The sequence below is a fragment of the Ochotona princeps genome, chromosome 20 (assembly GCF_030435755.1).
Source record: "Ochotona princeps isolate mOchPri1 chromosome 20, mOchPri1.hap1, whole genome shotgun sequence".
Classification (NCBI taxonomy): Eukaryota; Metazoa; Chordata; class Mammalia; order Lagomorpha; family Ochotonidae; genus Ochotona; species Ochotona princeps.
This window is the reverse complement of record NC_080851.1, coordinates 26,267,879-26,284,986: the sequence shown is the minus strand read 5'-3', so window position 1 is coordinate 26,284,986 and position 17,108 is coordinate 26,267,879.

Below are 17,108 nucleotides of genomic sequence, written 5' to 3'. Positions count from 1 at the left end.
TCTATATTGAATCAAAAAAGTGTAATTGATGTGTTAAGGAAAGAAAGAAAATATTCATCAAAGTTACTTTCCACCCTTGAAAGGATACAACTTTCTTCCTGTCCGTGAAGGGCAAAACAGGATGCACTAGTTCTGGGGAGAAGGACATGGAGGTACAGATATGGGGGACAGATCTTATAAAGAAAGTATTTGGAGGTTTGCAGATAAAATTCTACAAATGTATGCGAGAAAGATGTCTAGTAAGATTTCTTTGGGAAGGGGTCAGTATTTGGGTCGTTATTAGAATATAAACATTTCAGATGATGTCTGTTGAATTTTACAATAGTCTCTCACCCCCGATTTTAGCTAGCCTGGGATACGCAATGCCTCTCCAGGAGGTGCAAGTCCTCTCCCATGCAGGGTAGAGCCATTTCCGGGATGGTCAAGGGCAGTTTCTTTCTGTCCTGTCTTTGCAACAAGAACTTCTCTCTGACATAGTCCTCACGCCAGGGCATGATTCTTCCTCATGTTTCTGTTTTCAATTTTCCCTCCTGCTGCAGACTTCATGCATGTCAGGACAAGGTTGGTGTTAACCCAACCTCCCCCTCCCCCCCCCCCCCCGCCCCGCCACCGTGTCTTTTTCCAACTGGCTTCTCTGGGTAGCACTATTCTCCACGTTGCAACAGGTTGGTTTACATTGTATTCTGCACGCAGTGGGACATGCTCCAATTACAAAGAACATCCCAAACAGGCCTCCACTTTCATGAAGGTATAAAATCTCTTTTTGCATTCATGTAGCCAAGAATCCCAACCCAAAGAAAGCATTCTGTGAACCAGTCTGCAAAATAGGGCAAGGAGTTCCTTTTCCTTTTTTCCCCCTTTGCCCCAACTCTAGGCAAATTCCTTAGAAATCAGATTGGCACAGGAAAAGAAAGGGTGGGCTGGAACCCTGGAATTTGGGCTTACTGAATGCATGCCATTCCCTTGCCACATAGCACCAACTCATGCCAACTGCCAAAATCAAGATCCAAGTCAGGAGTGCAACGTAGATACAAGGCAATCATCAGCTCAATTAAACTGGTTATTCCACAAATAACCTAGAAACAGCAAGATTACCAAACAATCTTCAGCCCCTGAACCATTTGCAAATGAGCATGACAACTGAGAATTTTCTTTCTTTGTAGCCATACACTGTCACATTTTAATGATGGATTATGGACATGGGCTTTTGGCAGCAGAATGTAGCAAACATGATTCTACACTTATTTTCTTTTAATCAGAAGATACAAAGGCTTATAGATGGATGGCTCTATGCCTGAGAAAGCGTTCGATCAAGCTCTAGAGAGAAGGAATATACCTACATTTTTGCTCCTTTTAACATGCAAGACAGAGAAGCTTCTATTGGCATTAGACACAGTATCTTGTTTTATCCTAGGTGGTATTTTTTTGCACTTGTTGGGGATGTTTATCATAAAACATTAAACTAGTCTCTATGACATTTGTATGTAATTCTGTAAGATAAACTAACCTCTATCAGTGTCATTTAAAACTAGCAAATGAGACATATTTTTCATAAACTAGTAATATGAGCTCCCAATGTCATAAATATGAAAGTAACATGTTATTTATATAGTCATGATGTCAGGAAGATATTATTTAAGTACTTAATGGGATCAGAGGCTTGGCGCACAGGAAATATATTTTTTTCTATATGTTTCCTGTGTCTGTTTCATCATTTCAACTGTAATTTCTTTTTTATTTTTAAAACAGGGCCATAACTCTGGGCTGCTTTTATTTCTCTTCTATCCTGGCAAGTTTAAGGACTAGCAGGTGAATAGGAAGGATGAAGCCATGGCTGCTTCTGCCTCCCTTTTCTCTCTCTCAGTCTACGTGTCTTTCTCTATTTCCCCTGATATTCTGAATTATTTAGCTACTGCTTATTTCACTGGGCCTTATGTATAAAAAGACAAAAAATGGGTATGTTTTGAAAAAACACAGAGTATGAAGTCATTTTGAATGTCAGACTGCCTAGATATTTTTTGGTGCAGTTTTCTTATCTGTGCCAAGGTTTGGAGGCTTAAATGATATACCAGGAAACTGATTTCTCAAGGATAATGTACTTTATAAAGCAGTACAATAAATTCATGATATGGAGGAGAAAAAAAAAGGCCTCCTGCTCCAGCTTTGGTTTTGTTCCCATATGTGTGGATGTGTGATATCTCTCCCTGGGATCAGCAGTGCTGGTGGCTGATTTACACAGTGGGATTTCTCTCCAAGAAGGCCTCCATTCATCCCTTGAAAATAGAATGAGTGATGGCAGCTGTATTCCAGAAGGATCTATCTGGGGAAACAAGACTTGGGATAGGGTGGGACCAACATAAAAAGATAAGGAGACGTAAGGATCCCATCTGTCTGGCCCTCTTGGGTTGGAGCCAGCAGCTCCATCTCCCTCCAGATTGTGGGGTGTTGAGGGTTTGCTTTAAGCAGACCTGCTCATATGCAGCTGTCCTTGGTCACTTTATTTGGCTTCATTTAAAAGTAATTAAAATCTGACATGAGCCATGAAACAGAAAGTTTGCCTTATAAGCAAAACAAAAATTGGTACTTTCTGCATAAAACCCTACAAATAAAGGACCATCCCACAAACCCAAGAGATCTGAAGAACAGGACTCATGTGTCAGCAAACCTTGATGACTATGTGTCACGGAAAGTCCGTCCCAGCTGTCTGTCCCATTGAATCCCAACAATCCTGTGATGAGAGCACCATGAGGACTTCTTCCATTATTCAGTGAGGAAACTGAGGTCCAAAAACAGGTCTGGTTACTTATCTGTAAGGGGAAAGACTGAAATTCTTCCTGGCTCACTCAGTCTTCTATTTCTATTAAAATATAGACAGCATAAAATGCACCATTTTAAGTGTGTATTTCATGGACTAGCCATCATCATGACTTATTTCCAGGATGTATCATCTTGAACAAAAGTTCCATTCTCACTAAGCAGTAATTCGCCATTCCTTCATCCATTTGGAACTTGGATTTGAACTCTTGAAACCTGGTGATGGAGACCAGCATCCAGCTCTGCAGCTTCCAGCATTATCACTGCTAGTCTCCTGACAGTGAGTTTGAACTACACCCTGCTCTCAATGTTTTCTTTGTGTCCCACTTTGAGGTAGTGTCTTGGGTGGTAAAGGAATAGCAGGTGCAGAATCCTTCATCCGCTGGGTAAAGGCAGAAGTCAGAGTGTAGGCCAAACCTTAGCATTGCTTGATCAGCATCTCTTAAGGCATTTGGTAGTTCTGAAAACCAAACATGAAGGCTGATGAATCCGTTCATATTGAACTTTTCTCTTCTGTATCAATGAAATCATCATGGGTCTCAAGTTTAAAGGACACTCACTGCTATTTTTATGGTTAACATAGAGAATATATTCTTGTTTAAATTAGATAGCACCCTGGACAATAATGTTTTTCTGTGCTTTATTGTATGCTTAAATATTGAAAAATGTTCTCTTTAAAAAAGAAAAACCACAATGAACATATCTTCTTCCATACGCTCTATTTCACACACCTACCACCGTACCATCATTTTGCAATTGTTAAACTCAGAATAGAACAATGCAAGGGGGCAGACAAGGCAAGGCACACGTCTGAGCACATGTCTTTCTAATCGTGACCTTCACCCCCAACTCCTACAAATCCAACAAAAGGCAAACACCCAAAGAGATGCAAACTGAAGTTATACTTGCAAAGGTGCTCAGTAGAAACTAGGAATCCATGAGTGCCAATTAGGAGATAATAGATTTCTGTTGCTTTTCATTTTGCAGCATATGAAGAGTCCTGGTAATGCCTCTGATTAATAAACATATGGAGGTAGAGATCCTTACACTCAATAAAAGTCGGAGAGTCAATTGACAATTGTCATTTTGGAGTGTCATAAAGAAATACTTAGCAACAACAACAACAACAGCATTGAAACAGCTGGGGCAGGTGTTTAGTGCAGTCGTGGGGACGCTGCTTGGAATGCCTGCATGCCATGTCAGAGTGCCTGAGTTTAAAGCAAGGCTGCACTTTGCATTCACTGCCTACTAACATGCACTCCGGGAGTAACAGGTAACAGTTCACATACTTGATCCCTGCCACCCTTATAGGAGAATTAGATGGAGTTTCAGGCTCCTCATTTTGACCTGCACCAGCCTTAGCTGGGCACTGGGGAGTAAACCAGAGGAGGGCATTTCTCTGTCTTTTGAATATAAGAAGGCATGGCTAAGCTGCCACTTGGAATGGCCACATTCCATACTGGATTGTCTGTTAATGCAACTGGGAGGCAGGAGATGATTGCCCAAGCACGTGGGTCCTGATCCCGAGCAGTAGACTTGGAGGGATTTCTTGGTTTCTGGTTTTGACCTAGTACAGCCCTGGTCATTGCTGGCATTTGAGGAGTGAACCAGTGAATGGAAATGTTTCTTGCTCTTTCCTCTATCACCCAGCCATCCAAATAAGTAAATAAATAAAAACAGATATGAAAAATATCCGTAGCCTATAATCCAGCAATATACTATTTCTATGAAAAGCATTTGCATAGGAACAAGGTCAGCCACCATTGAAGTACTGCTTACAATAGCAAGAAATTGGAAACTATGGGGCTGACATTGTAGCTTAGCATGTTAAACCACTGCCTAAGGCACCTATTCGAGTCCCAGTTCTTCACTTTTGATCCAGTTCCCTGCTAATGTGTCTGGAAAAGCAACAGAAGATGCCCCAGAAAACTAGGCTCCTGGCTTCACTGTAGCTCAACCCCAACTGTGGCCATTTGGGGAGTGAACCAGTAAGGGGAAAGTCTCTGTCTTTCTGTGAATATGCCTTTCCAGTAAATAAAAATATTATTTTTAAAGAATTGAAAACTACATGACTATTCATTAATAATAAATGGATTAATTAAACTCAAACAATGGAAGCTTATGTAACCATTAAAAAGGAGGGCGTCATATGACGATATTCTCATGGATAGCAGTCCATCCTGAATTATAAAGTAAAAAAGAGAAGTCTGCCCAGCACGTGCAGCTTGGTCATACTCAAGCGTTGTAAGTGTGCAAAATAATTTCTGGAAGGACATTCATCAAGTTGCTAATGATACTTATCTCTGGATGGAATTATAAGAAGAAATTTACTTTCTGTTTTATGTATTTCTGAAGTTTTTGTAAGCACACATTACTTTTATAACCTGCAGAAACAATAAAACTATTTCCATAAAAAAATGCAAGAGCGACCATCAAGGGGCCTCTTTGGCTATAAAGAAGGAAAGCAAGTCCCTCACAGTCCTCAGACCCCCATTTAAACCTCTTACAATAATGTGGCATCTCCCAAGATTAAGGTTCATACGAGGTCAAAGACTTAGCAATTCTTACAAAGGAAGAATAAATGGGGTTCTAGGGTTCCCAGGATCGTTAGATGACCCACAGTGGCCTCTGGGATTGTCTTTTGCTGGCAAACCGAGGCTGTGTCCCTGGTATCCTTGCAGCCTCCGCACCCCACTTCTCCCTTCCCTGCCTGCTGATTCTGCTTCTCAGCCAGCACCTGCTGCCTCCCAGGGTGCACATTAGAAGGAAGCTGGAACCTGGAGCAGAGCCAGGGCTCGAACCATGCATTGTGTTGTGGGATAGGGGCATACCAGGAGGTATCTTAACTGCTGCCCTAAATTCTCACCCTAAGGACCCTCTGTTCTCAATCAAGCAGGCCCACTTATTCCCTCCACAAATGCAGTAATCAGCCTAAAATGGAATACAACTCCCAGAAAAGTGATGGATGAGTGGCACGACATTTTTCAGTTTTTCTGTGCACAGATGTGGGTGAGAGTGTGGCTTGAGAATCTGAAATAAGGTTATGCAGGAGGGTAGTGAATGGCTAGATGGAGTGTCTTCCCTGGAAGAGCACAGCAGGGTATGTTAGACAGTGGGACACTGGAGCCAGAGCTGGGGTTGAAGCCCAGCTGCCTTATCCATCAGCCTGCTGATTTGGGTTCCAATCGCTCTGCTTCTCTGGGCTGCAGTTTCCCTATCAAGAAAACAGGAAAAATGATATTCTCACCCAAGTTCTGAGGATTCAATGAGATAAAAGATCCCATGGGCTTGACCCAGTGTTGGTGCTTACACACCATGGTGTTCTTTCCTTCCTCTGGGACTTTGACATAGGATTAAACTGCCCATAGAGTTCTGAAAACAGATGTTTCGCAAAGGGCTGCAGGCTCTCCAAGTGTCAAATAGGAGCTGCAGATGGAATATTTTAAGACTGGGACTGGGGGAGAGGAGGAGCCAGGAGCCTCTTGTCCTCTCTGACTTCCTCAGTAAGATTCAGAATCACTTTCCAGGCTTCGCACATCTTGTCTGAAGCCGGAAGGGAGTGGGGAGAAATTGCTTATGCATTAAGTCTAAAAGCTACTGGACTTTTTGAGAATCATTGAGATAAAGGACTTCTAAATGCCCCTAAAGAGATGAGAATAAGCTTCCACATCAGCAGTACACGAGTTAAACATGCGGTGAACAATAATATAAAAAGCGGTGGGATATGAGATACTAGCTCATGTGAGTCTATGTTCAATACTAATTTACGTGATATCAATAATGTTTTAGTCTAAATGAACCTTCCCCATAGATAAAACAGTCCTAATTATTGTTAAACCGTTACTTTCCACTTACCCATTGATCTTAAGGAAATGACTCAAATTTTCGGAGTGTGCTGATGCAGCAGAATTATCCTGGGTCATTATTCAGAGTAGGTGTCAATCTCTCTCACTGAAATCCAAAGCAAGCAAGAAAAAAAAAATGGAGTAATTATTCCTTTAATCAAGTCTCTCACAAAAAAGGGGGGGTGGATACATTAAGATGAGTGTAAGTTTAATGGAGATGTTAACACTGTAAGACACTTAGAAGTGGTTGAAGCTTTTGATTTTCATCCAAGTTCAAGAGAAAGCATTAAATTTCATAAGGTGGTGAATGTAACAATCCCAGTGGAATAGGTGATGCCGTCCAGATGGAGTTCTCCCATCGTGAGACAACAAACCCAGGAACCCCTTGTTCAGCAGTATTTGAGGGTTGACTTGTATCTCCCTCTCTCATTCCCAGCCAGCCGTATGGCATTCAAAAATCATATCTGTTGCTGGACTCTATGTTTGGTATATGCTTGCAATGGGGGAATCTCAACTGAACTTGAACTGTGGTTATGCAACAAGGTGGAGGAATCCACCATGGTGGGAGGGTTTGGGGAGGGGTGGGGAGCTTCCAAGTACCTATGAAACTGTGTCACATAATACAATGTAATTAATGAATAAAAAAATCATATCTGTTTGGAATTCAAGAACCAATTCTGGAAACTCTAAACCATACCAGGGTGAGTCATTACATAACCATGGATACAAAAATGCATTTGTGGGCTCGGCAGCGTGGCCTAGTGGCTAAGGTCCTCGCCTTGATCCCATATGGCTGCTGGTTCTGGTCCCGGCAGCTCCACTTCCTCTCTCTCCTCCTCTCAGTATATCTGACTTTATAATAAAAATAAAATAAATCTTTAAAAAAAATGCATTTGTATAGCCAGACAAGAAGGAGAAGTCGCCATGTTATCACATGGCTTTGCTGCCCCCAAGCTCAGAGCAGATTTGTTTATCTAAAGGCATCATCTCTTTCAAATACTAGGGGCCAGTGTTAAGACCCTTCATCTGCACACGCTGTGGATTGATGCATCCATTTCAATCCAGAGAATTTCTATATGACACCTTGCCTGCCATTTTATGTCACTAATATTTACTGAGCACATTCTGAATGTCAGGCACAGTACTAAGTCTGTGACATGAGTGATTCTGGTAAATTCTCTGAGATCTTACTAGTATATCCTCTAGTTATTGATACGTGTGGTACGTTGTGGAATGTGTGATACCTGTATTGACCCATCAATCCTTGCACTATCCTGCAGAGTAGATGCAGATCTCCATCACAGGCAAACAGTTTGAAGCTCAGAGAGGTTAAAGAGCTGGTCAAGGTCACAGTCCGAACCAATGACAACACTGAGCTTGTCAATGCGCCCACTCTGCTGTCCTCACTCATGACGTGGTGAGCACAGAACTGCGACCATGGCAGATGCATCATCTGACATCTGTAGTCAGGGTCAACTACCTGATTTTTGGATCCTGTGCTAACTGAGAAAGCAGGGCCTCTTGTTAGAAAGACAGGCAAGAGCCCGGTGCAGTAGCCTAGTGGTTAAAGTCCTCACTTTGCACTTGCCGGGATCCCATATGGGCACCAGTTCTAATCCCGACAGCACTGCTTCCCATCCAGCTCACTGCTTATGGCCTGGGAAAACAGTCGAGGGAAGTCCAAAGCCTTGGGACCCTGCACCCATGTGGAAGAGGATCTGGGCTCCTGGCTTCAGATCAACTTAGCTCTAGCTGTTGCGACCACTTGGGGAGTGAATCATTGAATGGAAGATCCTGCTCTCTGTCTCTCCTCCTCTCTCTCTCTCTCTATATATATATATATCTGACTTAATAATAAAAGTAAATAAATCTTAAATAAAAGACAGACAGGCAAAGGGGCTGGCATTATGGCCTGCAAGTAAAGCCACTGCCTATGATGCTAGCATTGTCTAAGGACACCAATTCGTGTCCTGGCTGCTCCGCTTCCTATCCAGCTCCCTGCTAACATGGCTAGAGAAGCAGCAGCAGATGGCCCAAGGGCTTGAGCCCCTGCACTCACCTGGGAGACCTGGAAGAAACTCCTGGCTTTGATCTAGGCTAGCCCTAGCCATTGTGATCATTTGTACAGCAAACTAGGAAACGGAAGTTTCTCTCTCCTTCTCTCCTTCTCTCCCTTTGTAAATCTACCTTTCAAATATATAAAATGAATCTTTTTTTAAAGAGGTAGAAAAAAATTGCTTAAAGATATCAAATTCAGGGCATGAGCATTTTATGTAATAGATAACATATCTTTAGGGATACTTATATCCCATGATGGAGTGTTTGTGCTTTTTCCCCACCTCTGCCTTTTGACTAGTTTCTGCAAATTCAGACTCCTGGTGATGAGAATCGGTGATGATTCATGCAACTGAGTTCATCCCTCTCCGATGGAAGACCCTGGTTGAGTTGTGGCTTCTGGCTTTGGCCTGGCCCAGCCCCAGCTGCTGTGGGCGTTTGAGGAGTGAACAAGCAGACTGAGATCTTGCCATTTCTCTTTCAAATAGATAAATAAATTATATTACATTCCCTTCCATTTCAGAGTCAATATCTTGCTGTTTTCCAGTTGCAATTCAATGTCATTTTGAAGTAATACAAAATCACAGTGTTGAATTTTCAGTGTTAATTTTACCATTCGTTTTTCTGTGGCATAATATCAGTTTGAAGACCAGTTAACTTGAGTGTAAAATCACTCAAATCACATGGTCTTTATCTCATAGCTCTTATATCCATATGTGTTTCATTTCCTTCTTATCATGACAATGGATATGCTGCACAAAACAGATCTATGTGTCTGTTGTATGTTTCAAATGAATACAACTGTCTATATCAATCATTTCTTGACATGCACCCACTTTTGCAGCTCTTTGCTTTTGGTTTACACATGGGTAAGGAAAAATGGGACCTACGGTCGAGGAATTATGGACTGCTGGTCTTCCCCTTTCCTTGTATTGTCATCATTTTTGGTGTATGTGTGTACCTGACACAGGATCTCATACAAGATAGAATCCCTGATTAATTGTGTTTCTTAGAATGCAATTATCTTTTTTTCCCCTCACAACCCCCACAAAATTCTGGTTGAAAAGTGTGGCCTCAGGGCTACTGGCTTCCCCATTCCCTGCTCCAACTCCAGGGTCACGGAGGTCATCAGTTGATCTTACACTTGATTGGACTCTGAGTGTCCATGCAATGTGGGTCCATCAGGATTTTGTGCTCCCAAGGTGACCCAACTGCTTTATGCAAATGAATTTTGAGGAAAGCAGACACCCATTGTATCTGAATCACTCCCAGTCACACACCAGCTCCTCAGCTCCCACAAGGACAGAGATAAAATTATTAAAAATCGCAAGTTGGTGGGGCTGGCGTGATAGATCAACTGGTTAATCCTCCACAATATAGTGCCAGCATCTCATTGCATGTAGGTTCATGTTCTGGCTGTTTCACTTCTGATCTAGCTCCCTGCTATGGCTTGGGAAAATAGCAGAGGCTGGGTCAAAGCCTTGGGACCCTGTACCCATGTGGGAGACTTGGAGGAAGCTCCTGGCTTCAGCTCAGCTCTGGCCATTGTGGCCATTTGGGGAGTGAAGCAGCAGATGGAAGATCTTCATCTCTGTCTTTCTATATAAATCTGCCTTTCTGATAAAAATAAACAAATCTTTTAAAAAATTCAAGATGAACACCTGGCTTCCACCAGTGCAGGTGGGCTCATAGAGGCCTGGTGGTGTGTGCTTGCAGGGGCCTGGAAGATGGTGTTGACAGAAGCATGTGCAAACCTACAGACTCGTGTCCAGGCAAATGGAGCAAACCTGGGGATTCCTGCACGTTTTTGATCCCAGACAGGTGGTGGGGGGATAAGGGGAGAGCCCTAGGTTAGCAAGATGGCATGGTATGCTGGTGCCAATCTTGAGGAACTATGAATGTGATTGGATCTTGGATGGGCAGAGGGGTAGTGTCCCAGGCCAGGAAGTGTGCCAAGATCTTGGGTCGCTAGTGGGTGGGCAGAGCTCCTGACAGCAAACCACCCCACCAGAAGACTAGATTTGAGAAGACTGGGCTAGGGAACCCATGCACTCCCAGGTGCAGGGACTTTAGATTGCCCAGGAAAGGGGAACTGGAGATGTGGGGGAGGGAGGACCACTGAGGAAGTATGTTGCATGTGCGAGCAATGACTTCATGGAGACTTCCACTGACAAGGTCACTGTACTGGCAGGTAAGCAAGGGGACTGAGACCAAGAGGTTTGGAGGAAGGAAGCTAGAGGACCTTTCTGGGTCAGACTGATGTACCTGCCCATGTGGGAGACCTGAGCTGGGATAGTCAGCATTAAGCATTGCTAACCACCACCCACTAGCGCTAAGGGCCAACCTGGCAGGGCTAGACCATAGAACCCTGATGGGCCATAGCTATCACTGATAAACATGTGATTCAGGCCTAAATGTTGGTAAGGCTGGGCAGGGCAGCTCCTCTTTTCAGGAAGTATATAGGTTCATTCTGGGGAAGGGAACAAACTGGGCAGGGCCAGGTAAAACCTTAGCACACTGGCATGTGCAGGAGCCAGAACGGAGTGTGGGCCATGCTAGGCTAGGTTATGATACCTACCAGTTTGCATGAAAGTCAGGGATGTATGTAGGTTGGGCAGGGTTAGGCTGCAGCACCCAGCAGCAAGAGTTGGGACTAGAAGCAGGCCAGGTCAGGCTGCAGCATCTGATGGCAAAGGCCACCCTGGGCTATGGGCATGCCAGGCTGGGTTACAGCAACCTCTGGCAAGCACAGGCTCTGTGGCTAGGAGCAGGCCTGGTCAGGGAGTTAGCGGTACACCCTGGCTAGATTATGATACCCACTAGTGAGTGTGAGAGCCAGAATAGTGGCAGCCCAGGACTGGGTTGAGCATGGCTTTCAGTATACCTTGGCATGGGTATGGACTGGGTCTGGGGTATGCAGACTGGGTTAGGCTCCAGCACCTGCTGTGCTTGTGAGAGCTAGGGTGGGTATAGGATAGACTAGGATAAATCTTAGCACCCTCTGAATCATGTTAGAGTTGGGTCTGGGAGTGCACCAGGTGTGGTTGGGCTGTAACATCCAATGGTAATAACCAGAATGGGTTTAGGCCAGGCAGACAAGTCCACTGTTCCTGCCAGGATAGGAGGTGGGCCAAGCCAGTCTGGGCCAAGGATTTACTGGTATGTACGAGATCTGCCACTGCGAGGTAACCTTACAGAGGGGCTTGGGAAACTCCTCTGTCAGGATACAGTCTCCGAAGATGAGCACAAGAATCAAGGCTGGGGGCAGCGCTGACAAAGCCAGGATACAGTGCTTGCTGACGTATGTGTGGGTCAGGTCTGGGGGTTGGCAAGGTTGGGTTAGTTCATAACACCCACTGGCAAATCTGATAAGCTGGAGAGGGTGCAGCACAGGCTGAACTGAGTCACAACACCAGCCAGTTCACATTATGGCCAGGGACTGGGGGCAGTCCAGGCTGGGGTAGGTTGAAGCACCCACCAGCACAGACAAGACCAGGGTGGGGGGCAGCGGGAGGTAAGTGAGGACTCCCATGCTGGGCCACTGCTCCCACTAGTGAGCCTGAGAACTGAAATTGGGGACACATCAGGGTAGGCAGGGCTATAACACCCATTGACCTATGTGTGAGCTGGTTTAGGGGGAGAGCCAGGCTAGGCTAAGCAACTGTACAGTGCTGTATGCATGAGCCAGAGTTTAAGTGCAGGCTAGTCAGGTTTTGCCATAGCATCAGCTGGCAAGGACTGGTAATGGGGGCAAGTTCTATCAAGCTAGACTGTAGAACCACCTTTAAAGTACAAGATCCAGTACAGGTAATGGGCCTAGTAGGGAAACTGTGGGTACCTCTCTGATGGGCCACCACTGGTGAGCATGAGAACTAGGCCTAGGAATGGACCTGGCTGGAAGGGGGGTAACATCCACTGGCATAAGTGTAGGCTGGATAGTGGGGTCAGTTGGGCTGAGCTAGGCTGTAGTGCCTATTGGTCTGTACAAAAGCCAAATGGGATGTGGACTGGTCTGCTAAAAATATCATCATGTGCAAGAACCTGGGCTGGGGGCAGGCCTGGTGGAGGTTATTGGGGGTCGCTCTGACTGGGCTGCAGTTCCCACTGGTTTATGAGGGTTGAGTGTGTGGTAGATAGGGTTGGGCTGGGCCACAGCATCCATTGGTTTGAGTAAGAGATGGGACTAGAGACAGAACTGACCCAGCAACTGCAACCACAAGTGTGTGTAGGCTGATGCGGGTGACAGACTGATTTGGACCCTGTATTGGCTAGCACACATAGTAAATTCTGGGGTCACCTCAGATAAGGTTTCTTTGGGGAAGCCCTCAAGTGAACCACTAGACTCAGAACTTCAACCACAGGAAAAATTGTAGGATCTGTGGTCTGATCACGGTGTGCATAAACTGGGCCTGCTCAGTTGCCGGAGATGGTGTAGTGGGCAGCATGCCCAGCTGCACATGGGGCACATTGCAGTCCATCGAGGCCTATGGAGGACATCTAGTACCATAGCAGAGGACAGAGGGCAGAACAAATTGAACAACTCTCCCAGCCACGTGTTGATACCAAGTATCTGGGCAAATGGAGATTCTAAGGTAAACTACGTCAGCTAATGGACCTTGGAAGGATTTCTCATTGTTGGAGCAATGAAATCAACAGCATTTCAGAACTAGTGAAGCCACTTGAGCAGCACCCTCAGAGCATGCTCTACATCAAGGACCCTGGGATGGCATCGGGTGGCCATCCCTCGTCCCTGGATACTGATGTGGTTATGCTGCTGGATGCGGCTTCTCCCCTTCTCTCCCCCATTCCTCCAGATACAGGAAGAAGGAAAAGGAAATTGGAAACAATGGTCTCATCCACTTTCCCCTATTCCTCAACCCTTCCCACTCTAAATCAGTGGTTCACACAGGCATGCATCCTTCTCAATGACGTAAACATCATCAAAAATAAAATAAAAAACAAATTCAAGTTGGCAACAACAGAGCCTTCCATTAACATGGGTTTCTTCTCAGTGTGAGGCTCTCGGTGACCTGGGCATAGGTCTTGTCTGGAGCTGCCTTTAGTGAGCAGGACTAGAGTTTGGGTAGAAGCTGGTGGCCCTCCTTCCTTACTAGCTCTTCTTCTTGACTGTCGTGGTCCTTCTCCTGCTCACACTGTGTGGGCTGTCTTCAGAAAGGTACCAGAACAGGTCCCCATGGCATGGGTTCTGTGGCAAAGCTTGGCCTTGCCACAGCTCTGGGATCCTGGGCAAGTTACTCTGTAAGACTCAAATTTCCTCTTTGCAAGATGAGAATGCTTCTGACTGCCTCACAGGGTTGTATTGAGGATTATCTGAGAAAATATACACAAAGCCTTTAGTCTAGAGTTTGGCACGGAGAAGGAGAGCTGACTGTAGCATGCTGGCTTCTGTCTTGGGATGCCTTAACAGTTGCATTGATTTGGAAACCTTGATCCCTCCAAATACACTAATGAAGTCACCAGGATGGAAGATTCCCAGCAGGCCCATTACTACAAGTGGACCCCAGGAGCATCCTGGCTGCCACAACTGCTAGCTTAGTTATAAAGGCCTCAGGTAAAAAAAACCACAGGGGACAAGATTGCTCTGAGTGACATGTGCAGAAGCAAGGAGGATGTGAGGGCCCAGGACCGTCTGTTTCCATGTTGACCTCCTTCCAATTCCATCCACAGTGCCCTACCAGGTCACTGTCCACCTGCGAGTTCACTAAGCCAGGGTTACTCCAAGTGTGGTCCCCAAGATGCTTGCCTCAGAATTCCAAGTCAACTGCCAACCCTTTGTGTTGAAAAACCCAAGGATGTCTGCCCTGAGAAAGTACCTTTAGCCATACTGCCTGCCCAGGGGCCTGGCCTCCTGCCAGGGCTCTGACAATTCTGTCAGAGCCGGAGCTGGAGCCCGGGAGCTGTGAGGAGGGAGGCCTTTTACACCTAAGTAATCCGCAGCACTGGGCAGATCTGCCCCTTTACATACATGCTGGAGAAAACATGGAGCTAAAGGCCTTCTTCACCTGTAGAACCCCTGGGATGATTCTTTCCAGGCCTGACGTGAAGTGGCCAGTAAGCATGCCTAACACCATCACCACGTTGCATGTTGAACTTCTCCCACAGGGGTTAAGACATCTACTGCTCTTTCTTTCACTCTCTCCAGTGTGGCCTCATTGGCCCAGTTATGCAGGCCTCTCCTTTCCACTTGCCAGGACCCAGGACCTCAAGTGCTAACCTGTGCTCTGGAGGGAGAGCTCTCTGATTCTTATTGGTCACTATAGGTGCCATTCATCCCTTCATAAACCCAGTCTCCCTGACAACACCAATGATATTTCAGGGATGCTGTCTGTCTTGCTTGGGGACAGTGTTGAAGTGGAAGTGGGAGTGGGGAGGACCCTGGCTGGTTGCTTCATATATGGAAGGGTTCCTGTCTCCCACAGAATTTCTCAGAGCCAGAGTTCTATGGGGACTACAGTTCCCAGCGTCACCTCTTCTAGAGGCACTTGAACTGGTGGTGTCCACAGCCTGGGGTATTTGCCTCCTGAGGTGTCACTATCTCATCCACCTATGTCTCCACACATATGGCCTTTGAAATCCTGTGGGAGCCTGGGTGGGCAAGAATGTGAGTCTGTAATTTTGAAGGGCAGAAAGAGCCTTGCTTTGCACAGCAAGTGCATGGGGTGGGGGATGATGCCATTTATGTGGTTATATTTGCTAAAATCATGGACTACTCTCCTAGCACAGTATGAATCATGACACTTCCATTCACAAAAAGAGTGCTTACCATGGATGATATAATTCTTAAGCTACTAGAATCATCAACACCATCCTCATGATATAGACAAGGAAACTGAGACCCAGAGATTCTGGAAAACTCAAGTAGCAGAGAAGGATTCACAGTCAGACAGGCTGACACTCCAGAGTCTACCCTCCACACACCCTCTCTACACACCTGTCACAGTGAAGGTTTCTTGTGTGACAATTGCTAACAGAAACTCGGACTATATAAAAACCCCAGGGCTAGAAACCTTTTGAATGAGATTGCTGTCAGTGGAGAGGAAGCTGAAAGAGTTGTCAGGGCCATGACCAATCCTGCTGGTATTATGAGAACTCCATTGATGGCTACAAGTAATCTGTCGATTACTAAGTTTGGTGCATGGTCCTATGTCAAATCATGGCTTCGATGGGGCACATCAAGCCAAAGACCCGCAATAACTTTTCAAGATCACCAAATGACTCATGTAGTCAAGTCAACTTAAGGACTAGTTATATGAAAACTCATATATATATATATATATATATATATATATATATATATATAATATATAATATATATAATATATTATATATAATATATATAATATATAATATATAATATATAATATATAATATAAAACCTTCTGTTTAAGCAGGGGTAGGAAGAGTTTTGTCCAAGAGCCTACTGGATATTTATAACATCTTTAATTGGCCATTCAAAATGATCAACTTTAAAAATTAGCCTGGGGGCCCATGCAGTGGTATAGCACATTAATACTCTGCCTGTTAGTACCAGCATCCCAGTATGGGTGCAAGTTCATCTCCTGGCTGCTCCACTTCTGATCTAATACTCTGCTTATGACCTAGGAAGGCAGTAGAGAATGGCCCAAAGCCTTGGGACCCTGCATCCTTGTTCCCAGCTTGAGATTGGCTCAGTTCTGGTTGTTGTGGCCATTTGGGGAGTGAACCAGTAGGCTGGAAAACCTCTCCATCACTCCTTGTCTCTCTGTAAAATCAGCCTTTCAAATAAAAATAAATAAAATAAATATTTTAAAACAACTTCACCTGATGTAGTCTTGCTGAATTTTGAGTCCTGCCTGCAATCACCTTGGTAGGGCCAAACCAAATGATTTCATGAGCTTTACATGGCCATGGACAGACCTCCAGTTCCCTACCCCCCTGGTTTGTTTGCAGAATGCTAGAGATTCAATGCTTTAAATTTACATGGTGATTACATATAGAATCTAAAGTATTTCAATTCTCATGCAGGGTTGCTGCTTCCATTTGCCATTCTAGTCTTGGGTCTGTACTTGCAGGCTGGGAAAAATATATGCCATTAGAACAAGCTCTGATCTGTTGTATTGTGTCCCCTTCTCCCTCCTGTATTTTCGTCTCAAGTTTGTTTCTGGTCTGGTTTCCTCTTGTGTCTTAATCTGTTTTCTGTTTGTTGCACAGAAAGTAGATCCCAACTTTGGGTGGGGAGAACTATGCTGGTAACAGAGTCTAGAATGTGGACAAACAACCTGTTGTCTGATAGACTGCTGTTTCCTTCCCTCCATCCGGACACTGGAGCTGTCCTAGCTCAAATTTTATTTGGGACCATTTGGATCTCCACAGGGGTTCTTTCTTTGTAGTTCC